This window comes from Pleurodeles waltl, chromosome 6, assembly GCF_031143425.1.
Source record: "Pleurodeles waltl isolate 20211129_DDA chromosome 6, aPleWal1.hap1.20221129, whole genome shotgun sequence".
Classification (NCBI taxonomy): domain Eukaryota; kingdom Metazoa; phylum Chordata; class Amphibia; order Caudata; family Salamandridae; genus Pleurodeles; species Pleurodeles waltl.
Window position 1 is genome coordinate 1,153,985,736 of NC_090445.1, and position 25,460 is coordinate 1,154,011,195.

Below are 25,460 nucleotides of genomic sequence, written 5' to 3' on the forward strand. Positions count from 1 at the left end.
ATGTCTTACAGCTATTGCTAGTCTTACAAGCTTTGCATTTCATACAGCAAACAAAATCATCCACTTCGGTGTTCTGTGGGCGACCTCCCAATGTCACGTCATTCCGGCATAAGGTTATTGACCAAGCCAGACGGAAAGTTGAATATTTGAATAGAGCTGATGTCCTGTATGGGGCTAAAAGGGGTCGTGGAAAGGAGAATGACTCCATCAGATTTATCACAACCTACAATAATCAGTCATACAAAATACACAATATTTTAAGTAAGAGTTGGCATATTTTACAGACTGACCCCCTTCTGACAAATTGGATCGAAGATAATTCTCAAATAACTTTTAGGAGGAGTAGATCTCTCAAGGATAATTTATGCCGGAATGACGTGACATTGGGAGGTCGCCCACAGAACACCGAAGTGGATGGTTTTGTTTGCTGTATGAAATGCAAAGCTTGTAAGACTAGCAATAGCTGTAAGACATTGACTGTTCCAGGAAGATCAGACACTTTTGTAATTAGGGGAAGTTACAATTGCAATACGTCTTATTGTGTGTATTGTCTGATATGCCCGTGCAATAAGTTGTATGTGGGCAGTACAATTCACAATGCGAAAAAGAAAGTTCTGGAGCATAGACGAGCTATTAAAAACTATGATAAGAATTATCCAGTAGCTAGGCATTTCTATAACCAACACTTTGGCAATGAGAATCTGTTAAAGTTTGTAGTGATTGACCAAGTTAAGATCAGCAAAAGGGGTGGAGACAGAGAGAAGCTGCTGCGCATTTTAGAGTCCAGATATATAATAGACTTTGAGACACTGGAACCTATCGGGCTGAATTCAAGTGAAGAGTTGAGTATCCATCTAGGGTAGATATTTTGTATATATTCTTTAATATGAGGTGAACGGGCAAGGCGGACCTTTTTTTTATAATAACACTTTGAGTGATGGTGACATGTATGAGAAAAAATTTCTTTGTAAAATATTTTTGGTAAAATTGGTTTAAGTGATTATTTATTGTTTTTTTTATTAATTACCACAGTAGAAAAATGTGTACCTTTAATTATGTGGGTTGAAAAGGTCCAGTACATGAATTAGATCTGCTGTATAACATCTAGAGCAGCAAGATATTTTCTAAGGAAATCCTTTTGGAAGTATATATGCCCATTTGGGTGGTATGAGACTCAATGTTATTAATTCTAACATGGGTACAAATATTCAATACATTCAAAATATTGAAGGTTTATAAGAAATACAGTGTTACCCTAATTTATGTATGCCCACTTGGGCGTTATAGGATTTAATGGTAGCAATTCCAATTTGGGTACTAATAGATAATATATTTATAATATTTGAGACTATTTAAGGTTTATAAGAAATATATGGAAATTTTTAAATTTTAAATTTTAAATTTTGAAAATATTTATATTTTGTATACCTTAATGTTGGGATTAACCAATTTTATAATATTGTATTTCTCTTTCAATTAGATTTTATGTGTTGGGTAATGACACCATGATGAATTGTACGATAGAATGTGAATTAATATTAGAACAAACTGGATTAACCTTATGTAAGAGCGGGGTACAAACTACTGTGTGAATTAGCTCTTTTGGACACTCTAAGATGGCCGCCACGCTATGTGTTTTATGGTTGTTGTATTTAAGAATTGTCTGTCATTTATGTTTGTGATTAATTTGTTTTTTTAAGGTGAGCACTTTAGCAGAAATCTATCCATGAGTAAGGCGGTTGCCGAAACGCGTTGGATGTCTATGCTGGAATAAATTAATTCAAGAAATATTTTCATTCTGGAGGTGTCCTGGTTCTCCTGATATTTTAAGGGAGTGTTGGAGGATTTATTAGGGCCTCTCGGAGCCCATCCAGGACCGCTGCATGGAGCTCCTGTATTCCGGGACTTGTGTATGAAATATATATATATATATATAAATAAATTTATTCACTAAAAAAAAAAAATGGTTACTGGGATTTTACAGTTAGGAACAGAATTAAACAAAAAACTTAGAAATTCACTAAAAAACAAAAACAAAGGTTACCGGGACGATGTAGTTAGGTTTGGATTTTATACACACAAAACCATAGAAATTCAGCAGTTACAGTTATAAGTATCTTAAGATACTATAATTTGTGCTGTAATGTAGCTAGAAACTGTGACCTTGCCATTCACACAGTGCTCAGTGTTATTGGAAATGTTACAGTGATATCATCAATGATGCTGTAGAAGATATCATGACTGATGTAATATGTGGGGTAACTAGCAGTGCATGGGGAGGGCGCAAGTTATAGTAGAGTATGTCAGCAATAAATTAGAAAAGGGGAGCGCCAATAATTTAGGTAACGAGTACAATTTATCTGGATGCATGGAGATCGGATAGAGCACCGAGACGGGTGCTATTTAAATTGGTTAATTTGGTCCATGAAGCGAATTTTAGATTGCTACAATGAAAGGGCAAATAAAACAACATTCTGGTGGATGATAGTGGACCGTGAAGATTAGTACAGAGTAAAGAAGAAATGTGTGGTGTCTAAAATGTTTTTTAAACTAAATTGAGTTACAAGCCACCTAGTGGGTTTCGCATGGAGTTGTGGAAAATATTTTATTCGACTTTATGGAACAGTGTAGCATTCTATTAACGGTTTTGTAATTATGTTACTTTCAAAAGATCAGTTACAGCAAAATCACTGCAATAAGGTCAAATAGTTTACGTGAAGCAGGATAAGCCGAGCAATGTTTGATGGACGTGAACGTCTTAGAAAGATTAAAAATATTCTCTGGAGTATAACATCAGGCACTGGAAAAGAAAATAGACCATGCTTGCATTGTCAATTACGCGCCGAATCAACATGCTTTACCGATGCTCGCTTGTGTGTGTTTGTGTGTGTGATTGCGACCGTCTGCTGTGTACGAGTGTGAACACATTCGTGCCTCTATGTGCACGAAAATCAGGCTGTTTTTCTGACTTTGCATGGCTGAGAAATTATATTTTACTATGTTGTGGACGAAATTGAATTTAAGTGTGCATAAGCCTCTGGAAATGTACACCATACACAACTGCTAGGGTCTACTTACAGATGTTCAGCCTTCAAGATAGTGGAGGAGGTGGTTTTCACTTCTGTGCAGGGGGAGTGGGTATGGGGCACATTGGGAAGAACTTGTCAAGCTTAGGGACGACAATAAGAAGGGAACCATCAGCACACAGAGAAACACAGCCAAGACACAGGGTTGGGGAGAGAAGGGAGCAGGCGTGTACAGGGCGACAGTTAGGGAGTCATGAGATGGCGGATGTACTGGGAGGACAAGAGCATAGGAATGAGGGTCTACGCCAAGGAAAGGGCAAGGGTGAGGAATGGCTACTCTGAAGACAGAACATGAGGAGCCGTGAGGGCATGACAGCAATATGTAGTGCTGGGATATTATTTTTTCACCCCTCCTCAGGACTGTGAAGATGGGATAAGGACAGTGTATCTTCATAGGGAAAAGGACACCACCAGGCTATTTTTGGAGGCTGAGAGTAGCAGTTCTGATGATGTACATGGATCTGTGCGGCTTACATATTTACTGCTGATACAGAAAGGTCTGCGATGCAAAGGAAGCCTCGCACCTGAGCTCTGCAAGAATGTATCAGTTTATGGAGACCTATCAGGAGGGTAATGGGATTGTGGTGGCAGCTGTTCTCCTATAAAAGCTCCACTGAAGGTTGTGGCAGTTGATGGGGGTAGACGGTCAGTTACCGTGGCTGCAGGGGATGCTATGTATATCCTGTAAGGTGGAGTCAGCTGTCCCAGGTTGCTGTGCATGTGTCCTTTCCCATAAGGTGATGGTGGGGGCTGGAAAGAGCAAAGAGGCCTTTTAGTTTTATCTCTGGGCCCCTTGACCTTGGGTAGAAGTGTGGTAGCAGATGCTTTGACAAAATGTGCGCTGGAGGGTGATCGTTGTGATAGAAGTGGTGGTGACAGTAGTTCTGACACTGATGGTGAAAGCAAGAGTAGTGGTGATACTGGTAATGGGGTGATCGTGAGTGATGATTGTGGTGGTGGTAATAGCAGCAGTACTGTTTGGAATAATGGTGGTGGTATAGTGGTGATGCTAATAGTGCTGCTGATGATGGCAGAATGGTGGTTATACTCATAGTAATGGCAATACTAGTGGTGGTGGCTCTGTTGGTAGAAGTGGAATGAAGGTCAGTGCTAGCACTGGTAATGATGCTGACAGTGGTAGTACTGTTAATGGTGGAAATAGCTGTGCTGGTGGCAACAGTGTTGCTGATGTCATAAATGTTGGTTATAGTGTTCATGTGGACGTTAACAGTGGTGCCGATTATACTGAAGGTGCAGGTAAAGGAGATGGTGGTAGTAGTAGGGTGCTGGTAGCACTGGTCATGGTAGTGATAATGATACTGATTGCTGATCAGTTGTATTTGATGAATTATCTCCAGGTCAAAGGTTGACTGGAGTGGTTGAAAAAAGGTTTTAATAGAATGTGTTGAGTTAGTGTGTGAGGCAGTATTGCCATTGAAAGAAGCAGACACGGGGGATATGTTGTGGACCAACAGCACCAGTCCTTGTTCAGTAACACCGAGTCCTCTCCATAAATTATAAAGAGGGAGAGAGGTTATGTCCAGGTTGGTTGAGAAAACGGTAGGAAGGCCGTATCATGCAGTGCTGATCAGTGTAACAATGTCAAGTATCTGTGGGGATGAGCACTGGATGAATGAGAAACTGTGGAAAAGTAAGATATAGAGAGACACAAACGAAGACAAATTCTGGTGCCTGCAGTAATCATGTAGGTGTTTGTGTGGCAGTAAGTAAATTAGTTATATGCCACTTGGTTGAATTCAAATTCACTGGAAAGTTTTGTGCAGGAAGGAGGCATTTTCCACCACCTTGCAGATGGCAGAAGTTGAAACATGAGTACTCTGGCATGAGTTAGAAAAGGAAAAATGGAGAGATTGGGTGATAAAGTAGTGGAGAAGGAAATTAACATAAAAAGAGAGGTGAAAGGGCACATGGATGTAGTAAGGGTATACTAGCACAAAATGTGTAAGTGTGCAGCACCCATACATTTTGCAAAATTAGTGTTTGTGCGCATTTCTTTATTTTGAATTGAGCAGCAAATGCGCAATCTGCAAGATAAAAAAGTGATAGTTTCAAGGTTCAATTCAAGCCACCCCGCTTCCAGCAGAATCGGTAGAATTACGGTGTTAGCTAAAAGAATTACACTGTTGGCAGACCTGGGAACAGCCGACAAGAGCAGAAGGTCACAAAGGAGCCAGGAAGGCGATGACACTGCTGTGTAAGGAAGTGTTACAAGAGATTATGTCAATGTCTCTTCGCGGCCATACGCTGATCAGACAGGGATTTCCTGGACCCCGGGAGGGTAGCTGATATCACTTCCGCGCATTCCACGCATATCCAGCGAGAGTGGAAACCACAAAGGTACATTGTGTGTGGAGGGAGAGACGAGTTTGTCTCCCTTACCCCTGAAAAAACTGTCACGGCAAATACTTTCTCTACTTTAAAAAAGAAAAAGAAACAGCTACAAATATGTTTTGTGTGTGTGTTTCATAAGACCATTAAAGGAAAGTGTACCACCTGTTGCCAGCAGTCATATGATCTGGTCAGCAAGAGGTACTGTCCCTCTCGAGTGCCTCAGTTTCTCTAACCAGTAAAGGGCATGGGCCCCAAAAACCTCCAAGTGTTCAATTGCTAAGGCTGAGTGTATTCACTGAATGATACTGTTAGGCAGTGCTTGAATGCCCTCATTTTATTTCCTCAAACAGCAGTAGGGTCTGAGCAAAAGACAATCCTGCTCTCAGCATTTCAAAGAATCATTCGCTGATTAGTGATGTTCATCAATTCAGCACAAAGAATGGTAGCACAGAGGAAGACCAGAGCTCTCTGCCTTTTGGGGTGCACTGGGCTCAAAACCTTATACATATTTATGAATTACCATATGCGATTTAAACGGAATTGGTTCACTGTTGGTGACAACTGAAGCAGTGCAATATTACTTCTGGAATGCAGGGCTCCGCTGTAGCTGCAGAGACCATGAGCTGTTGCAAGGGAGTGGTCATCTTCTTAGAGTTCTCTGTGAAGGGCTGTTCAATAAGCCACCCAGGGCAGACGACTGCTTCGCTAAACTGATTTTTCTCAGAAAGAGGAGTCAGCCTGCACAGTAATCTCAGATGATAACCACAGCTCCAAGCCACTGAATCAATCTGCTGTTCCATGGAAATCTCCGGTTTAAGGCGTAAAGCCAGAGCTTTGACCTTGATCAAGGGAGGGACTATGCAGCCATCAACATTTAATGACGTGTACTCTGTTGTGAGTGATTCAAACAGTTTTTGTGGGTCCACAGTCATAATCCAGCAAGATGAAATTTCTCACTTGATCAGGTAACAACTACTAGCATTTTACAGCCTACTGCCCCCTGTAAGGCACTCAGATTAATTCACTTCTGGTCTACAATATCCTACTTGGACAGGGTACTGGCTGTGATGTCACTCATATCGGGTGGGCGATGTGCATTCACTATTTTCAAAAATGGCAACTGACGCTGCCTGAAGGTAGAGTTTAGAACTGTTGACACGACCAAACGATCTATGTGAGGCTTAAGGCTTAGAAACACCCTCCCCCCCCCACCCTTGCAACCCCCCAAAAAATGTGTCTTCTTGGGAAAGTGATAAAGCAACTTTAATATCCCTTCTCATGAGTAAGCCTTGATTAACTGCATCAGATTGTTGCTATGAAAAAGTAAGAAAAGACTACATAGATGGAAATCCACAGCACCTGGTTGTCGGTCATGTTTAGGAGTGCCTTGAGCCTCGATGAAAATGGTGAGGCATAGAACTGAGATAGCTACACATGAACCAAGGAGCACTTGAAAAGCAAATGGCGGCTATCAAAGCAGAAGCATAAACTAGCAGCGGAGTCTTGAAAATTGAGTGCGCATGACCAATGTAGCACTAAAATGTATGCCTTGTGTATTGAAGTCCTCAAAATAGCACTAAATAAATAGTCACCAAATACTTGTGGCTGCAACAGAAATTCCACTAGACACTGAAAGTAATAATAACACATGTAGAGTGACGCAAACACATGCAGGAGACCAGTGCATGCACTCCCTGCCCATTCTTAAAAATAATATTAGCACAATTCAGTGTCAGCAGTGAGGTATCACACCCACGTACAGAGGAAGAAGGACGTTGGACATAAAATTGTCATTTATATTTAGAAATAAAAAAGGTGACTTTGCTTGGTTATGGATGACATTATGAGAGGACTATTCAGTGCCACAATACCGTTTACCACCTTTCCAGCAAACTGTTTGAACACTGCTGCAAAAGCGTGCGCACCCATCTGCGCCAACTACCGACGTTTTTTTGCATTTTTATTGGCAAATAAAAGGTCATAATAACAAGGAAATGCAGTAAACAGGAGACGTAAAATGTTATATTGTCAATGCATCGATTAAAACGACAAATATTGATATAGGCCCCAGTAGGTCTGCTGCTGTGAGTCAGTGGGGAAACCAGGCAGGCAGTACACCTCCGTGGATGAACTAACCCTTTACCGAGCGCACCATGTTAGGAAGCATTTCTATTATCAACACAGATGACAAATGTTCAAGAGTGGTGTGCCAAGAGACAGGAAGCTGCACTGAAAAAAAGCCAACATGTCACATTCACCGCAAGCAGGAAATTATTACCTGCTGGGATTTTCCCAACACCAGTTTTCAGATGTGTATACCAGCATCATTTATATTGACTTTTAAACCGATTTTGCAGACCTAAAATGTTAATGCGTGTTTTTTAGGCAACTGTTTCAAAACATCTGCAGTGACATTGTGACGAGCGGTTTCACATGCCTGTCTTTTGCACTGTGCTCATTAGACTTTAAACCCTCTGCCACTTCCGCAATCAAGTCGTTTGCAATTAGAAAAAAAATGTGCATCAACAATATTTTCTTTCACTTCACCACAGCGCACTTGAACTTCACAAGCACGCCGTTGCACTTGACAAAAGCTCACTTTCCCTATGCGCTCTTGTGCTCTAACAAGGTGCTATTCTAGCACATAGAAGTAGATTTCTATCCACAAACCTAGGCGCGGTTCAATTTAGTCATATTATTCATTTTGAAACATAAAAGTAGGTTACAAGAGAGAGGTAAAGGTGGCTTAATTTGCCTCTTGCTGTGAATTTCTCTACACCAGTGGTTCCCAGCCTGTGGTCCGGGGACCCTTGGGGGGGTCCGCGAAGCCTCCTCAGGGGATCCGCAACTGCTTAGAAAATTCAGTAGTATTAACAGCTTAGGTCCCCAGCTATCAGTAATGACTCAGTCAGTAGTGGTGGTGGTGGTGGTGGGGGGGGGAGGTATTCAGTGGTGGTCCCGGGTTCCAGTAATGATATTGTGGATGTTCACAGATGTCAGTAGGTTAGGAACCACTGGTGTATGCAGTTTAAATACTCCACTATCAAAGCAAACTTTTCTCATGTTACATTTTGCATAACACACTACTCTGACGGAGCCAAACTCGTCTGATGCTGTCCAGCCAATATGCCATTTATCAATACTGTTATTTTCTAAGAGGAGTTTTATTAATAAATCATTCTTTTTCTTCTCCTCCAGGACAGTTTTTTATTTATATTTTATGTTGTGAATAACAAACAACATGCATAAACAATTTACAGTAGCAAATATAATAAACCAACCATCTAACAGCAACAAGTGTGCTTCAGTAATAACAGTGCATTTTTGTGCTTCGCTTTAACAAAGCTAATGCAGATTTGTAAGCAAGAAGTCTGGAAAATATTTTAATAAGGCAAACTTTTAAATAGAAAACAAATATACCATAAAAGAGCTAACTAATCATGCATAACCTAGAATGCCTCCCACAACAACCTAGTAAACCTAACCAAATTACCATATCTAATCTATGTACTATACTTGCCTACCAAAACTGTCAAACTTACTTGCAATATCTACTTATCTCCTTAACTGCTAAACTTCACATATATAACCTACTTTTCCTAACCTACCATAACTATCCTGCCATGGCTAGCCTATCACACCTAACTTTACATATCTATCCTTATTATACTTACTTATGTACCAAACACAGCATATTTAAAACACCTGTTTATTGACCATAGCTACCCTACCATACATACATACATACCATACTTATGATACCATATCTACTATATCTTATCTACAGTAACTTATCTACCTGGTGCCTTAGTATTCTGCTAGTGAAGAAAATCATGGCTCTCAAATGTAATTGTATTAATGCTATTATGGCGAAAACCGTTCAGGATCATGCCGAACAAAGTTTAGTCTTACCCATTTCTTCAGGCATGCACCACCCTTGTAACACTGGTCCGCAGCATGGTAGACTCCTTATGCTCCCAGACCCTTTATAAAGAGCGCACTCTTGAACCCAGCATTTCCAGAGGCATAATGTACAGACATCCTACCATAATACAACTGCGTCACGTTGGGTTGCAATGCTAAGCTGTGGTACGAGAATGCTGCAGCCATCTTCAAAGTATTACAAAGATGGGTAATTTGAATCAAATGCAATGCACTAAGCCTTTTGTGGACTTAAAAAGTAATAATAATTGGAATTACTGTTGATGTGTCATTGGCAGTTTTTTTGTTGGTCATGAAGAGGTAATAAAATTAGCACAGCAAATTTATATTCGGGTAAAGATACTATACATTGTACACCGTGACTGAGATCTATTGCTAAACAATGGTGAGGGGTGCATCAGGCGTAATAACCGATTTTAATACTTAGTGTCTTGGATCACTGAGGCTAAAAAATACTCCCAGGCAGACCCGATATATACTGGATGAAAAGGGGTGGGGAAGTCATATCTGACCCGTATTTCCTCACTAATTCATCCAGGGCCTCGAGTATTATCTCATCTTCACTTTGGATTCTCTCACATCATAAATACGGTATAACACTCATAAGCTACAAAATGCGATTGATGATGATAAACTAAAATCATTTCATCCCTGGTTGATAAAGGCGAGACCAAAAGGACCAACTTTACACCCTACTTGTTTCTGAACTTCTGCTGGGAAAGCTGGAGCCAAAAATTGGGTGTCCCTTGTCAAATACATGTATTTAACACAATCCGTGCCTTAACTCTGTGCTGAAGTCTTTAAATAAAGATATGCATTGGCTTTTACATTTAAAATCGTGGGAAGGGTGTGATTTTCTTCTCCAACTTATTCCTAGAAATTAACCGCATGAGTAACAAGGAGTCTTTTCAATGACAGATTTCAGTCAGAATAAATTATAAACTCAAAAAAGTGATTACAAAAACTTAACTAGAGCTCTCCACTTACTTATACACAACCCCGTGTGCAAATCTGTGTTGCAATGGGCAATCGTTAAGAACTGTGCCAGAAATCAAAACAAAACCATACCATGTTTTAGTTACTAACTCTTTATATATCAATCACACTCCACTGTCTGGAAACCTAGAAGAGGACAATGGCATAGTGTCAAATACTGCAAGTTGCCAAGAGGAATAGTGCAGGAGACCATTTCCCTTCTGTTGGCAAGGAAGATGAGCAATGGCGACATTAATGGGAAGTGCTCTGTAAACACTTTTATCCAAACAGGACAGAATTTGCTGGTTGAATGGCTCACCGGAACTCAGACAAGCCACAAAGGAGACAAGATGATGTGTCACAATAAAGTCCTCAATATAAACAATTCCTATTAAGTCACCCTAACTTTATCAGTGAATTTCAGTTTTATCATGAGCACAAAAAGAACATAACCAATTCACCCCAGAGTTCAGAGGCGACAACAGATTTGCTGCACAGTTTAACACACCCGCTCTGAAGTAATTTAGAAATGCTTTTAAGGTCAAGATTTATTTATTTATGGTATTTGTACAGCACACTGCTTGCAAGTTTGGCAACAGAGTCCATCACATGAAAAAAGAACTTAAAGTGCGACAAATTAAGTGTCATGATATGTTGAAAAATACTTTATGCCTTTAAGTAGAGTCATGTGAAGGCACCAATGTTGTCCAGGATAGGATAAAATGAAGGGGGAGAAAGTAAGGCTCGCAATTAGGTGACATCATACTCTTCAAGAACGTGTGACAACAGGGAAATCTTCCTTTTCCACCTTCGACGAGGCATCTTGCCCTTATAAACAGGAGAATCCTTGAGAAAATATGAGTGAGATTGTGTTTTTTTTTTCTTAGTTCACTGCCAACCAGGATATTACTAAGAAAGGAGAGACAGTTTATAATGTGGGTATATTACAGTCCTGAAGAAAGTCCTGACCTAACAGCGAGTGTTATTGCAGGCTGAAACATGCCGGCTAAAACCTTAAGGATGATCTGAACAATAACTTCCTGTCACAACCCATACTTAATTTTTAGCTTTGTCAGACTACCAATAGGAATAAAATATGTATGTTTAATCCAAGACAATTTTATATCTTCTCATCCAGCTAACTCTGATCCCCACATATAATATCAAGAGCTCCCATATTATTTTGGCCGCGCCCATACCCACATTACAGCTGTTGGAATGAAGGCGCTCCCAGTGATGTGGTGTACCACAAACACTGGATGAGGGCTTTTTTTTCGTATCTTCCCAGTGATGTGGACATACACCTTATATAACCAAAGAACTGGTTGCTTTAACCTCACTATACTTTTTGTGTGCCAATCTTAGTATGACAGGAAGTTTTAACAGGCTCTTCTTTTTCTTCTCCCTCCTTCTGTTATTATGTAGAATATGATGAAGAACACAGATTCTTAGGACCTGAGGCATAAAGGGAACATACAGTGATTTAGAATTTGTGAACATGGATGAATCAGAAACTTCAAATTGCTAGATGCAATACAGGTACAGAGGACAATGTGAAACAACGACTAAGTAAGCTGCAGAACTGCAAAACAAAGAATTGCAAAATGCAAAGTGGAACCGGTCGCCAATAGCAGCCTTTGCATCAGAAGCCATTGATGATATCACAGACTATTTCTGAGCGGTCGATATCAGGCAAGCCCCTTTAAACAAGTTCTAATAAAACAAATGAAGGAAGACTGATATCCACCATAATGAGACGTACTGCAAATTTGTAGGTGTAGTTGGTGTGTTATTAGGAGCTAATTTCAAGTGACTAATGCTAAGGAACTCCAGATCTCCAGTGCTACTTTTAGGACAGCAATTCCACTGGTGAAGAAAGAGGAGCCCTCCAGCATCAGTAGCGTATCTGTGGTAGAAGAAGGAAGTAAACAGATAACAAGAGTCACCGTGATTAATTTCGTGTCTATGGTGGCCACAGTGACAAGGTAGGCCAGAGAAAGGTACAACCACTGATCTTGAATACTTTATTTCTCACAATCTCCTTAGTTTTGTTAGCAACTGCAGCCAGGGTGTGTATTGAGAGTAGATCATTTGTTCCTTGTCCAGGATAGTTTCAAGATGTGAAAGGCAGTTGTTAGTTGCATTCAAATACAATGTCAACATGTATGTTTACTTTCTTACAAATGTTGTTCACCTTAGTAGAACCAATTGGTCACATCGCACCGAGCGCAAGGGCAGCACTCACTGTATTTTGATTCATGGGTGATCCTCCTCCTCATGATCCTCCTTCTCCTCCTGATCCTCCTCATCCTCCTCCTCCTCCTCCCCATGATCCTCCTCCTCCTCATCCTCCTCCACCTCCCCATGATCCTCCTCCTCATCCTCCTCCTCCTCATCATCCTCCTGATCCTCCTCATTCATCCTCATGATCCTCCTCCTCCACCTCCTCCTCATGATGCTCCTCCTGATCCTCCTCCTCCTCCTCATGATCCTCCTCCTCCTCATGATCCTCCTCCTCCTCCTCATGATCCTCCTCCTTCTCATGATCCATTCTTCCCCTATCTCATGATCCTCCTCCTGATCCTCCTCCTCCTGATCCTCCTCCTCCTGATCCTCCTCCTCATGATCCTCCTCCTCATGATCCTCCTCCTCATGATCCTCATGATCCTCCTCCTCCTCATGATCCTCCTCATGATGCCTCTTTATAGTTTGCATCAGGATATAGCCTGCTTCCACTTGGCGGTAATTTGCAAGTGAGTATTGACAATGTCCGGATACGTACATTCTGTGGCTCTGGATTAGGAAATCACTTTTTGGTAAATGCTATTCTCAGTCACATTTAAGAATGTTATTAATTTGGTAATTTTGTAATGTCATGTTTTTCAGTATTTGATAGATTGTTCTGTCCCATTATTAGGAACACAAATCTAATTGCAGCCAATTTATGACTGATAATTCCTAAATTACTCCTGAATGTAGGGTGTTGTGGATAGCACCAGAAATTCACAATTTTCACTGAAATGTTTAACACTGTGTAACCTCTTGCTACCACCGAAATAACTTTCAAGAGACTGTGCTTCCTTTAACATACAAAGCGTGCAAGGACCATATCAGGTGTGATTCAATAGAATTTGACTTCCAAATCAATCCACACAGAAAGAACAAACAAAATATAATAACACTAATCAAATAAACCAACAAAGCTGCCAATTATCTGAAAGATCTACTTATGTTTGCAGCTCTGTCCATTATGTTACTTGGGCAAACTAGATTTCTAGTTACCATTAGGAACTCTAGATATCCATCATAAACTATTAAACTGACAGTAGACTCCCACAAAATCGGTTTTATTGTGGACTGCAATAAATAATATAAGACATCTTGTTCAACCTAAGGACTCAGACACATGCAGATCTGTGTCATGCACACCGAGCCTTTCGTAAAGGCACACTTTTCAGGATTACAGACAAGTAAAAAATAGAAGGATTCATCCTATGATTGCAGGCGGGTAAATAGAAAGGATTAATGGATAAATCAATAGTTTGTAGGCACCCCCCATCCATGGAAAAGTGTATTGTATCAACGTTTTATCCATCAGTCGCTGGGGACATATGAGGCCCTATTTGAACCCATACTTCTGCGGTCAAATCCTTCACTACATGGCACTGCAGGTGGACTGTTCATGAAGTCGATGAAGACTCTGATACAAGATCTGATCTGCCAAGAACAGACAACGGTTAGCACACAATTAAATACCTTTTCACTTCAGAAACGCCATATAGCAGAGAAGCAGGATGTATTAACGTGAACTTGCACAAGTGGTCTTGCAACGTAAAAGTGAATCATTACACTCTCCACCTGGCAAATGCAGGTGGATGAGAAAATGGCACACCCTCTCCAGCATAAAATTACTGTATGAAGCATACATAAGCTCTCATGCTCTTAATTCCTTATGCCTACCCTACCAGTGCGGTGTGGAATCAGAATGCATACAGTAATTTCCGTGGCTGCACAGACGAGAATTCTGAGTAACATCATCATTAACACATCATGCAGGTTAATTTAATGTCACATCCACAAAAACATACAGTGGAAGAATGCCCTGAGCAGTAAGCAAGGCATTATGCATGTTAAGCCCCATTTTCTCAGTGAAAACTCTAAACAGGAGGCTTTTACCACAGATGGTAAATACCTCACCCCATGTGTTGGCATTTACAAGGTGCAGAACATAGCTCACGCTATCTGGCGCACACATACTTAAGACCCAAGCATTTCTCCACCCTGATGTTACAACTGTTGGTTCATATAATTTATGTTTTGGCCTAGAGAGTACAGAAAGTAATTGTCCCTTTAGGTTGATGTGCAATACTTAGCTATAGTAGTTATAACATGCCTTCCCAATACAGAGAGACCACTATTGTTGGAGTGGCACCTATAGGGCCTGACCCTTGATAAACTTGCAGCCACCCCACTCCACACTTCATGGAGTATCACAAGATGGTTACGCAAAGTTGCTGCTCCAGATTCTTACCCACACTGTCAGTGGTTAGAGGACAGTCTGTGTACCAATACCAATAACCACCAATACAGTTAAATTGCTGTGTACTTTGGTGCAAATAATACACCATTATAATGGTGGTATTTGGCCACCTGTGTAGAACAAGATACACCTTCCGAAAGTGACAGCACCCTCTGGGTCACTTATATTGCCTTTGACCAGTATATACTGACCACAGCGGCACCCTAGCACTCCACACCCCCAGTCACCAAATAATAGACGGAATCATGTTGGTGCAGTAGACTTGCGTATCTTTACTATCACCATCTTAGCTTTGATAGCTCGTTACGCTCAAGTAATCAAAATGCGTAGCCCCATGAATGACTATAGCATCAGTGCCCAGAACTGTTGAAGGCCAATACTGGAAAAGGGTGCCCAAGCTCTAGGTGAACAAGACTCTCTTTGTGAAAAACTCTTCGAATTTCATGGAGGAAGGAATGGAGGCCATGGAGAGGAATGGAACAAGACCTCCGGGTGGGTAGTGGAAGTCATGTATTTTTGAAATGTGCTCTGTAATATAATTTTCAGCAAAGCCTTATAACACATGTGAAGACGCTGACAACAATGTACATGGAGGAAATGGTAGTGTGCAAACGGCCACACAAGAAAAAGCTTACATATTCGCCAGCGTTATCATAACAAAATAATGAATTGTATTCTTCTTTTAAGTCTGCTCATATGGTAAACGTAAATGAAAATGGTCACTGATCAATCAGTCCAATCAAAATAATGGCATTAGTAATTGTAGTCATAATAAGCTGTTATACAGTGCTTCATAACGAACTTCTATGTTTCTAAGCTCTATAAATAACTCAATTTAAGGGCACTCAATTTACCAACTTTGGAAGATTGGATGGCACAGTTGGCTTTGTCGGGATTTGAACTCGTGATATGGAGATGTCAATTAGCTATCAATTTTCTCAAATAGTTTATGCAGAAGCAGAAACAAAAACTGAATAAATAAAAAGGGCATAGACATTGCTGGAATGAAAATATCACATTGCTCACATCTCCCTATATGTCCTTTCTAGCCAGCACGACCCATACTAACTCGTACATCTTGAGCTCACATGTGCACAAAGGTGTCAGCCAGAGAAGAGTGAACTTTGGCAGGGACACAAAAGCATGACTTAACAATGGACTAAAAATAGATGCGTGTCTCATGAAAGGAAGAGCCACGCAGCTGCAGGATGCATCTGCCTAGGATTTGACTAATTGTCAAGGAAGCAAGCCCCAGGACTGACTTTACCATTGTGCGATTGACTGGTGATTCCCAAACAGTAGACCTCTGTTCCAATCAAGGCTTCTGTTTGTACGTAAAGCCAGCGAGATTTGTGAAATGCTGCCACTAGCTTACTATTGTATGCGTGAACATTTTCAATTCTATGGAACTAGCGGCTTTTTTGTAAGATTTCCAAGCAAAGAAACACAGGGAGAGATTGGTGGTGTTATAATTACAGCGAGAGGGGACGAGAGAGAGAGGTGAGTGAGTGAGTGAGTGAGAGAGTGAGTGCGTGCGTGACTCCATCAAAAAGAAGCATTTGCAATGCAATAGGTCTCGCATTTGCTTGAGTTAGAGCTATCGGCACTGTAAATGCATAACTTGACTTTTCTTGCCACATACATTGGCCAATTCTGCTGCATAATTTGGTCCTCTCCGCCACATAATTCCAGGGGCCCTGCATATAACTATGGCACTTTACCTTCTTCCTCTATCTGCAGAAAAACATGCAAATATTGCCATTATTTATTATATTTTTTATATTATTTTGGTGTCCCCCCCAACCGAGTGTGGGGACCCAAAGATGACCTAGACAGAAAAAGCAGGTCGTGCGGTGAGTTATGGGCAAAAAATGTTTTGTAAAAGGAATGCCCCGCAAAGCATTTTGGGGCGAGTTTCCGAGTGAAGAAAATATTGTAGTATCTTGACTGTAATGCTCAGAACAGCCCATACAAGGGCACCACTATAAAAATAACATTTCTAAGAAACATAGTCGAGTAACCATATATTCAGCCCCTAGAGAGCATAACCACATGAAAACAGAATGTCAGAACATAATGCAGGGTAACCATATATTTAGCCCCTAGAGGGCACAGTGCATTACACATGTTCAGGCCTACTAGAATAATATTACAATGCAAGGCCTTTAAAACACAAACTACTCCCAGTGGTAAAACAAAAGTTCTAGCCATGAAAGAGCTTAATAAGACATTAAATGGTGGGATAGGTTACTATTCCCCTCTCCCCAACCTAATGTGGGGATCCAGAGATGACCTAGACAGAAAGTGTGTGTTGTGTTGAAAATTTTGATGGTGGTCCCATTGTACTAGGACCACCACATGATGAGTTATGGGCAAACCATTATTGGGCGAGTTTCCCAGGGTGCAGTGAATATTGTAGTATAAGCTCTTCCACTGTGCTTGGAGAGCCGCTTTGAGGGTTTCTGTGATATTTCTGTTTTAAATGCTCCAATTTGTATATTTTTGAACTACTAAACTTGTAGGTAAGTGGCACTCATGTATAGCACTCCTCAGATCGAGGCCGCGCTATATGAAACGTCACGTAGTCATGTAATGGGCTCCTCCAATCAAGTTCACGCTATATGAAACTTCAGCGCTTCCCCAATTGAGTTTGTGCTATATGAACCTTTAAAAAAAATATTAAATAAATATTAAATAACCCCCTCCAGCTAGCAGCTTCTGTGCACAGACAACAAAGAAACAGCAGCATGCCCAAAACAAGGAAGAGAGAGAAACAACATACGGCCACGCAGCATGAACTGGTGAGGCAAAAGAAAAAAGTAGTGCACCCACGCTAATGTATATGGCTGATCGTGCAATAATCTATGTAGCAGGGTCAGTCTGCAAGGCGTAACAAAGCACCCTCAAAACAGGACCAATGTAAAGCATTTACCTACAAAATCAGGAATTTTGGAAGCCAGGAAAGAATTAAAGTGATGGGTGTAAGATGGGCATGGTTAAAGCCCACCGAATAGATTACAACTTATCGAACAGCAGCGCTTGCGTACTGCTAAACCTGATTTAAAAATGTCTTAAAGGAACCCACCAGCCTCCTTAAGAAAACAGTACTTGGTTGTAAAAGTGCAGCCCGCTACTTTATAGTGTATTTATGGATGCCGTTGAATTCTGACCAGATAGGTTTATACACTGAAGAACAGCACACTTTTTAAAGAGAAATAGAATTATGTGCAGAGGCATGAATACATGATATGTGGGTATTCTAAACGTATAGAAACTGCAATTGGCACCTTACCTCACTTGAAGCACCATTACAAGAGTGAAACATCAATTTTGCGGGATATTGGTTTTGTACATTTCGCCGTTTTGCTTATTGGAAAGGATATATATTTGAGTGGAAGCAAAAACTGTAGATTAATATTGGTGTAGGTTAAACGTCAGGTGACAGTTTCCTTGTCAAGCTAGGCATAAACATCCACGTAGGTTAATGACTGCCCTTCTTACATCTGTGCTGATGCCAGAAAATCCTATAAATTATCTAGTTATCTAAGAACCTTTAATAGCATTGAAATGTCATGTGGGTGTCCCTGAAAGTTCAAGGTCAAGCAGCTGAATAAATAATTAAAATGATCACAGCTGCGCAGAGGCACCTTTTTGTGAAAGCACACAACTTTGCCCAATTACAACATGTATTAATAGCTCAACAAGTGGGTGGAGCCAAAGCACCTCTATAGCGATGCTCACAAAATTATCTGGCGACAGCTGCACTGTCAAAAAGACCATAAACACCCTCTTCTCAATAATAAAAGGTGATATTTCTTGCTAAACTAGTCTTCATTCTTCAAGTTCTTTTTAAACTAACAGCACAACCTCAGCAAAAGGTCCTAATATTGTGCATTACACATGGTAAACTGGTGCTCTGAAGGTGGGACCCTGACATTTTTTTGTGCAGATCTCTTCAATCTCCCATTTATCCTTAACTTTGCTCATTACCTTGGTCACCATTAATCCCAAAAAACAAAATTAAGAATGTCTCAATTACATGATGTATTCACACAATCAGAAACAACTTTCTATTGTTCATAGCCTAATTCTCTAATCTGATGACTAGTTTTAAAAAAGCATACATTTTGAAAAAGGGCATTTTCATTTATGTGTTCCTATTCCCTGAAGATTTTTAAGTCACTTGTCAGTTCTAGTAAATCTTAAGTGTCGTTAATTTAGTGCCACAGTACATAGTACCTTAAGTGTTCATGCTAGGATACCATAAACTCAATTAGATTAGCGGGCCCATGACTACAGCATGTGCACGTGTTCTGAGGTCTTTCTTCAAGCATAGTCCTGTACTACACATGCATACAGGATTATCAGTTCAATTGAGCCAGCGGAAGTTCTAAGAGATTCAAATATTACTTTGGATAAACAAAAGTATGTAGGAATTACATTAATTATTTCTCTGAAAAAATCACAATGATTGATAAACTGGTGCCTGAGGATTTAGAGGGTATACAGAATGCAGAGGCCTTGCTCATCCCAGTTTCGCCCAGCCAAGCCTGCCTAGTTTTTCAACTGTCCGAGAGGCTATGATGAAGAATAGAAATTGAGTCGGGTCCGCTGCGTTTATGCCGGTTCTTCTTCTTGCCTTAATTTCATTAAGAGAAGGTTTTAACTTGTTCATTGTTGAATCAGGACCTTAAAGGTAGATAGTGTCTGATCCCAAAAAATGAATCTGACCCCTGTATGCACTCCTATGAACAGGGGCAGATTTACTACTTTTAGGAATTCACAAATATTAGCAGCAGTATGCTTGGAAAGCTGCACCAGTCTCAGATTTCCAGGCATACTACTGGCAATATCATGTGATGTTTTAGTCAGGTAACATTTTCATATTTTACCATTTCCAAATGCATATTCTACAAACAATACATTTTGTCATTGGAAATGGCTGCTTTGCAGATATATTTTTTTCTCAACATGGAAATTATTGTTTCTGAATGGAGAAGCCCCTTCCCCTGCACCACACAAAAAGTTAAGGTGTCCCACTGCCCTTGCCACCATGAGAGTGGACTTACCTCATCATTTTGCTGGAGCAAATTTCTGACAATAGCCAATTTAGGAACGTGTCAGATGTGAGTTTGGGAATGTGCATAAACTCTCAGATTGGTGAGCATTCACAAACTTGCAAGGCAAATCACTGATCCTCCCACTCCAGACTCCTTGCAAAGAGTTTATATTTTTGCATCACATTGTGATGCACAACTATGCAGTCTTTTGGTGGATACTTGACAGCAATGGATTTTCAATCATGAATTAGGCCCACAATGTCAATATATCATGGGACAGAGGAACGCAGCCTAAATATAAATGGCTCTCTTTTCAGTTTTTTTTTTTTTTTTTTTTTTAAATATCGAGTGTGACATAGGACATCCCTACTGGTATTTTTATGATTAATACTGCAATAATAAGCTGTGACTTAAAGGCACGCTGCAAAAGGTGTTAATCCCAGTTGCGTATTCCAATGCACTTAGTAAGTGAAGCAACACAGTCCAGCCATCTTCAAGAACCCACCACACAATCTGAAAAAAGTTTGGGACTTCACAATTTATTTGGCAGCACATTTTCCAAAAACAATTTCGGATGTGTCAGCTTCAGAAAGCAGTCAGAAAGCAGCACCCACAGGTTTGCAACCTCTGATAGGTGCTGCACCCCTCAACCATTTCACCTACCAACAGTGGCACCCGTCCTTCAGGGAGGAGGGGCCACGCCCCCCCACCTTTTGCCCCTCATGAAGAGTGTCTGTCAGGCTGAACAAAGGTCACACACACACGTGCCTGTGTGTGAAAGAATGTGTGTGGTGTGTGGTGTGTGGTGTGTGTGTGTGTGTGTGTGTGTGTGTGCGTCCCGCCTGCCTCCCTCCCTCCTAAAGCTGCCGGCCGCCACTGCCTACCTCCTAGCAACTCATGGAAATCGGAGATTCAGACCCCCGAATCTCCTTGACAAAGCTATGGCCCCCTCCCTGATAAAGCTACAGTTTGCTGATGAAATGTTAGCTTGTTTGATGTAATTTAGAACTTGTTAACTGTTGATGAGAGGCTGTTTTTAAGTCATCTGAATATATGAACCATTTTCTTTAGTTTTGCTGGTTTTTATGGCTGTAATCAAACCCAAACTAACTTTTAGTGATTGTTCAGTTTCTTAAAGCGATGATCGCTTAGATCGCTCATCAAAGCTTTACACCCCGGTCAGCTGGCAGAGTGCACTGGGAACACCGTCTCCCTCTGTGTTGACTCACTCCCTACAAGCAAAGAATGTTATGTTGTTGAACCCGGATGTGTCTGCAGTGTAACACTTAACAGTCTGCACAACACCAACAATAAATGGCTACACACACTGCATAGGCTCAAATGTGCATCCATAGCGATAAAGTACTTTGGTTCAAAGAAATCCAAAACATTTACATTAGTTTAAAAGCATCCTATTCGTAGCATTACCCAGGTTTCAGAAGAAATTAACATAACATTATTGGTTATCGGTGAATTCAGTTAACTGAGCGCTCTTTAGTTGTGCAACACGCCCCCCTTTCTCTCTGACACAGCACTTCGAGGCACTGCAGGAAACATAATAAAAATGGCAGAAACTAGAAAATACAGAGTTGTCCATCAGGCTATAAAGTGTAAAACATTACGTGCATTTATGACCACCTAGTCTAACAATGTTTCACTCTCTCTCTATGAAGTCTTTGTGAAAGTCCTCTCGCCAGGATTCACCGGTCTGTACCACATATTTCTCCCATTTCTGAATCAAGACTTTCCAAATTAGTTATTTGCTCGCATGGATACAGAGGGCATCTTTTTTGCTTGCTTGTCATTTGGCAGGAGATGGTTTAGTGTATCCATTGCCCTTGAGAATACTGTATAAGGATATACGATAAATACATACGTAAAAACTCTTATGTGTATGACAATGTATGTGTATTCACCCCAGGACACAGCGGTTGCCCCAACCGCACTGGTACAGGCAGAGAAACCTGTGTTTGCTCTCAGTTGGCAGGATCCATTTCAAAGTTCCCGCCAAGCAGTAGAAAACACTAAGTTCACTCCTAGCCGACAGGAGCATGAAAAGTTAAGCAGGCAGGCAAACAGATAAAAAAAATTGCTCCCTCCCTCATGGAGCAGCATTTTTGAGCTGCTCCCTGTGGACAGGTGCAATGGCAGCTTCCGCTGGAGGTGGGGAGCTGGCTGGGACTGTAGGGGTACTGGGGTTCTCCCCTCACCTTCCAACAAAGAGGAAGTGGGTGCCCTGGTTGGGCTCCAGGGCACCTACCATTTACTGGCCGGGTTCTGGGGGATAGGCTCCCCGGAACCAATACTGGCCTGGGGAGGGGGTTGAGTGCCCCCCGTCCCCTACCTTCAGACAATAGCCAGGTACCGGGAGATGTGGTTCCCGTGCCAAAATCGGACCAGGGTGGGGGGCTGTGCAGCCCTCTCCCCAGTTATTATAAGATTTGGGGCTGGGGGATGTGGGTCCAATAATGGTCCAGGAGAGACCCCCTCCCTTTTATAAATATGGGCAGGCCCTTGGAGATGGGTGCCCCTGAGCCAGAAACCAGCCCTGGGAGGGGTGCTGCATGTCCCCCCTCCCCATTTGCAATAAGACAGGGCCCCTGAAGACAGGGTCCCCCGGGCTGAAATACAGCCAAGGAATGGGGGCCACGTACCCCCCTCCGTCTTCTAAAGATGTCCAGGGTCCACAAGTTGTGGAACACAGGGCCAGAAATTGGCCAAGGGAGGGAGAGGCTGCGGGCCCCCTTCTAATTTACAAAAAGACCGGGCCCCAGGATATGGCGTCTCATAGGCCGAAATACGGCAATGGAGGAGAGCCACGTATCCCCTCCTAAAAACAGATGTGACAGCACCGGGGACAGGGTCCCTGGGCCAAAATCAGCTCAGGGAGGGGGACTGCTTGCCCCTTTCCTAGGTTGACTGCCTTTGTGTGTGTTGGCAACCCCCCACTGTGTTAAAAAAAACATAGAAATTCACTGAATAAAACCAAAGGTTACAGGGACGTTATAGATAGCTGAATTTCAATATTTTTGTGTTTGTAAATTCTAAACCTATGCACTGTTTATTACCCCACATATTACACCACTGATGGTACCTATGAAATAATATCCTACACCCACTAACATCTCACATCTTCCCTCATACAATTACTTAGTAATAGCACTTTTTTTCCTATAACTTGTTTGTTGAATTTTAATAGGGAACATGCACAGGGATTGCGCATTTTAGTGGGCAGAACATACTGCCCCCTGCTCATGGCACATCACCCCGGGGTGCTGGTTTTTAGCAATGGGTTCCTAAGCTATTGGGCAGACATGTTATAATGTGATTTACTGAACTGACTACAAACATTGTTATACCTTTCGCTGTAGGGACTCATTGCAAGACGTGGCCAGTATGGCCAGTAATATCATTTGAGGTGTCACTAGTGATGTAATATGTGAGAACTGGGCTTCACAGGGTAGCAGTGCAAGTTATGGTTTGTTCATTTTACATTTCAGTGGTTTTAGGAAGGTTTTAATTATAGATTTAAGGGAATTTGAGTTGTTTTATTTTTATTTTTTAAAACAGACGCTTATTTGTTATGCGCAACAATTCCCATAATCTATGTGTAAGAATTTTTTTCATGATATCTTGCACTCATCCTGTCCTTCTTCACCGTTTATAACAGTGTGAATTGTGCCATCCCACCACATCCAGCGGCATACAGCGTTTGCACATGCACAGCAAACTTAGCACAAGGCCAGCTGGTTCTTCGCCCTGCCTCCCTCCTAAACCAAGCAGTTGCACGCAAACATGTACTGTAATGTCTGGTGACATGGGTGTACAATGCGATCATATTTTGTGCCATTCTCCACATCCAGCTTCAACATAAAGCCAGTAACCACTATCAGTATACCAACAAAAAAGTTGATACAAAATTGTATTTTTTGAATTTTTAAACTGCTTTTTTTGCACCTAAATATTTGTCCTACCTTCTAGACACAAATCTCTCCCATCCTGCATTCAGATATTATGTTCCATGTCTCCCACAGTGCATAGTTCTACTGATATAACATAATGAAATCACAATTTCAAGCTCAAATTCCTATTTGCAAACTCATAAAGTGCCTCTTTCACCCCCTTAATATTCTATCAGTTCATATCCTACCTCATACCCACTTCTACTAAATCAAGATTTAGATCCAAATCCCAATTTCAAGATTGCACAAATATCGAACCCCTTCACCAGCAGAACACAACACTCAAAAAAGAAATTTAAATTGCCAGACATTGCAATTTATCAATCAGGTTTGCAAGTGTGAGGTTATGTCTATTTTATCTCCCTTAGCCTCTAGTAGTAACAGGGGATGGGTGAAGAGGTGGGTGGAATTCCTATAGCACATGCACAGGACAGGACAGGACATAATGTTTGGGGTCAAAGAGAACACACTCATGTTTATTTGGTCTTTGGGACAAGTAGGCCTAGCCCCCTGCAGTCAAGTGAGTGCTCTAAGTAAACATTGCAAGCTCACACTGCACTAGTGAGGGTGGCTCCAGTACAAAAATGTGTTCACACACATTTGAAAATATAACAATATGAGGCTACGCAAAATGCTCAGGGAATGCTCTCTGATTACATGCTAATGTTTGCAGGAGCTTGTAAGTAACACTGATTATTATTTGCTTTAAGAATAAAGTGTATAGAAAAAAAGCAAATAGGAAATAAAGTGTGTTGCTAAATTACTACGAAATTTTAGATACTATTTCTTTGAAGTAGCTTTAATAAAATGTGTTGATGAATGCTAGTATTTCCAAATGGAAAAATCTGTGAAATCATTTTCAACAAGATTATTTGCAACATGGAAATTAACAAGCACTGGCAGAGCCAACCGATGCGACATTGGTAGTCTGTCTTTTGGCTTTGTTAATGCGTGTCATGTTTTGACATGTCTTTTGTAAAATGTTATTGTTGTGGGAGCTGCAAGGCCCACACCATTTTAATAAACATTGACAAAAAGCAAAAACAATTTTTGGTCTCACAAAAGCACACATTACCACAATAGTTCCTGGTACTGAACAAAACTGCTTTGTGTGCCTATATGCTCGTTGTGGAAGAGCAAAATGCTATCACTCACAGTAAAGCCAGCCAATAGATGGACAGAAAGAGAAATCGAATTTTAATAAAAACAAAAGGGCTTGTCTAGCGCCGACCTAATTAGGGGCCCAAATCTTACAGAAAGTTACAAAAGTGCACCCATGGTATATGTCTTTGCAATAGTGCAGAATTGTGGCTTTCATGAAGTCACAAGAATTTAAGAAGTAGACCAGGAAATCGTAGTCCTAAAAAATATCTGTGCACTGTATGTTAGCATGAGCAAATATACATGTGTACATTTGCTCAGGCAAAAATCTAATACGTGTTTACAAGTACTCTTTCCCTCTGACCAATTTTTCCCAACCCTGGAAGAACTTTTACTTCTGCCCTTGTCAGGAGTAAATTCCCAATCTTTCTCAGAAAGGGAT

The 25,460-nt window shown here is 41.0% G+C and overlaps 1 protein-coding gene across 4 annotated transcripts in view; it reads right to left on the bottom strand.

Moving 5' to 3' along the window:
* The window catches only part of PALD1 (phosphatase domain containing paladin 1), a 966,838-nt gene that overhangs the window by 610,415 nt on the left and 330,963 nt on the right, over positions 1-25,460 (bottom strand). The window lies entirely within an intron of this gene.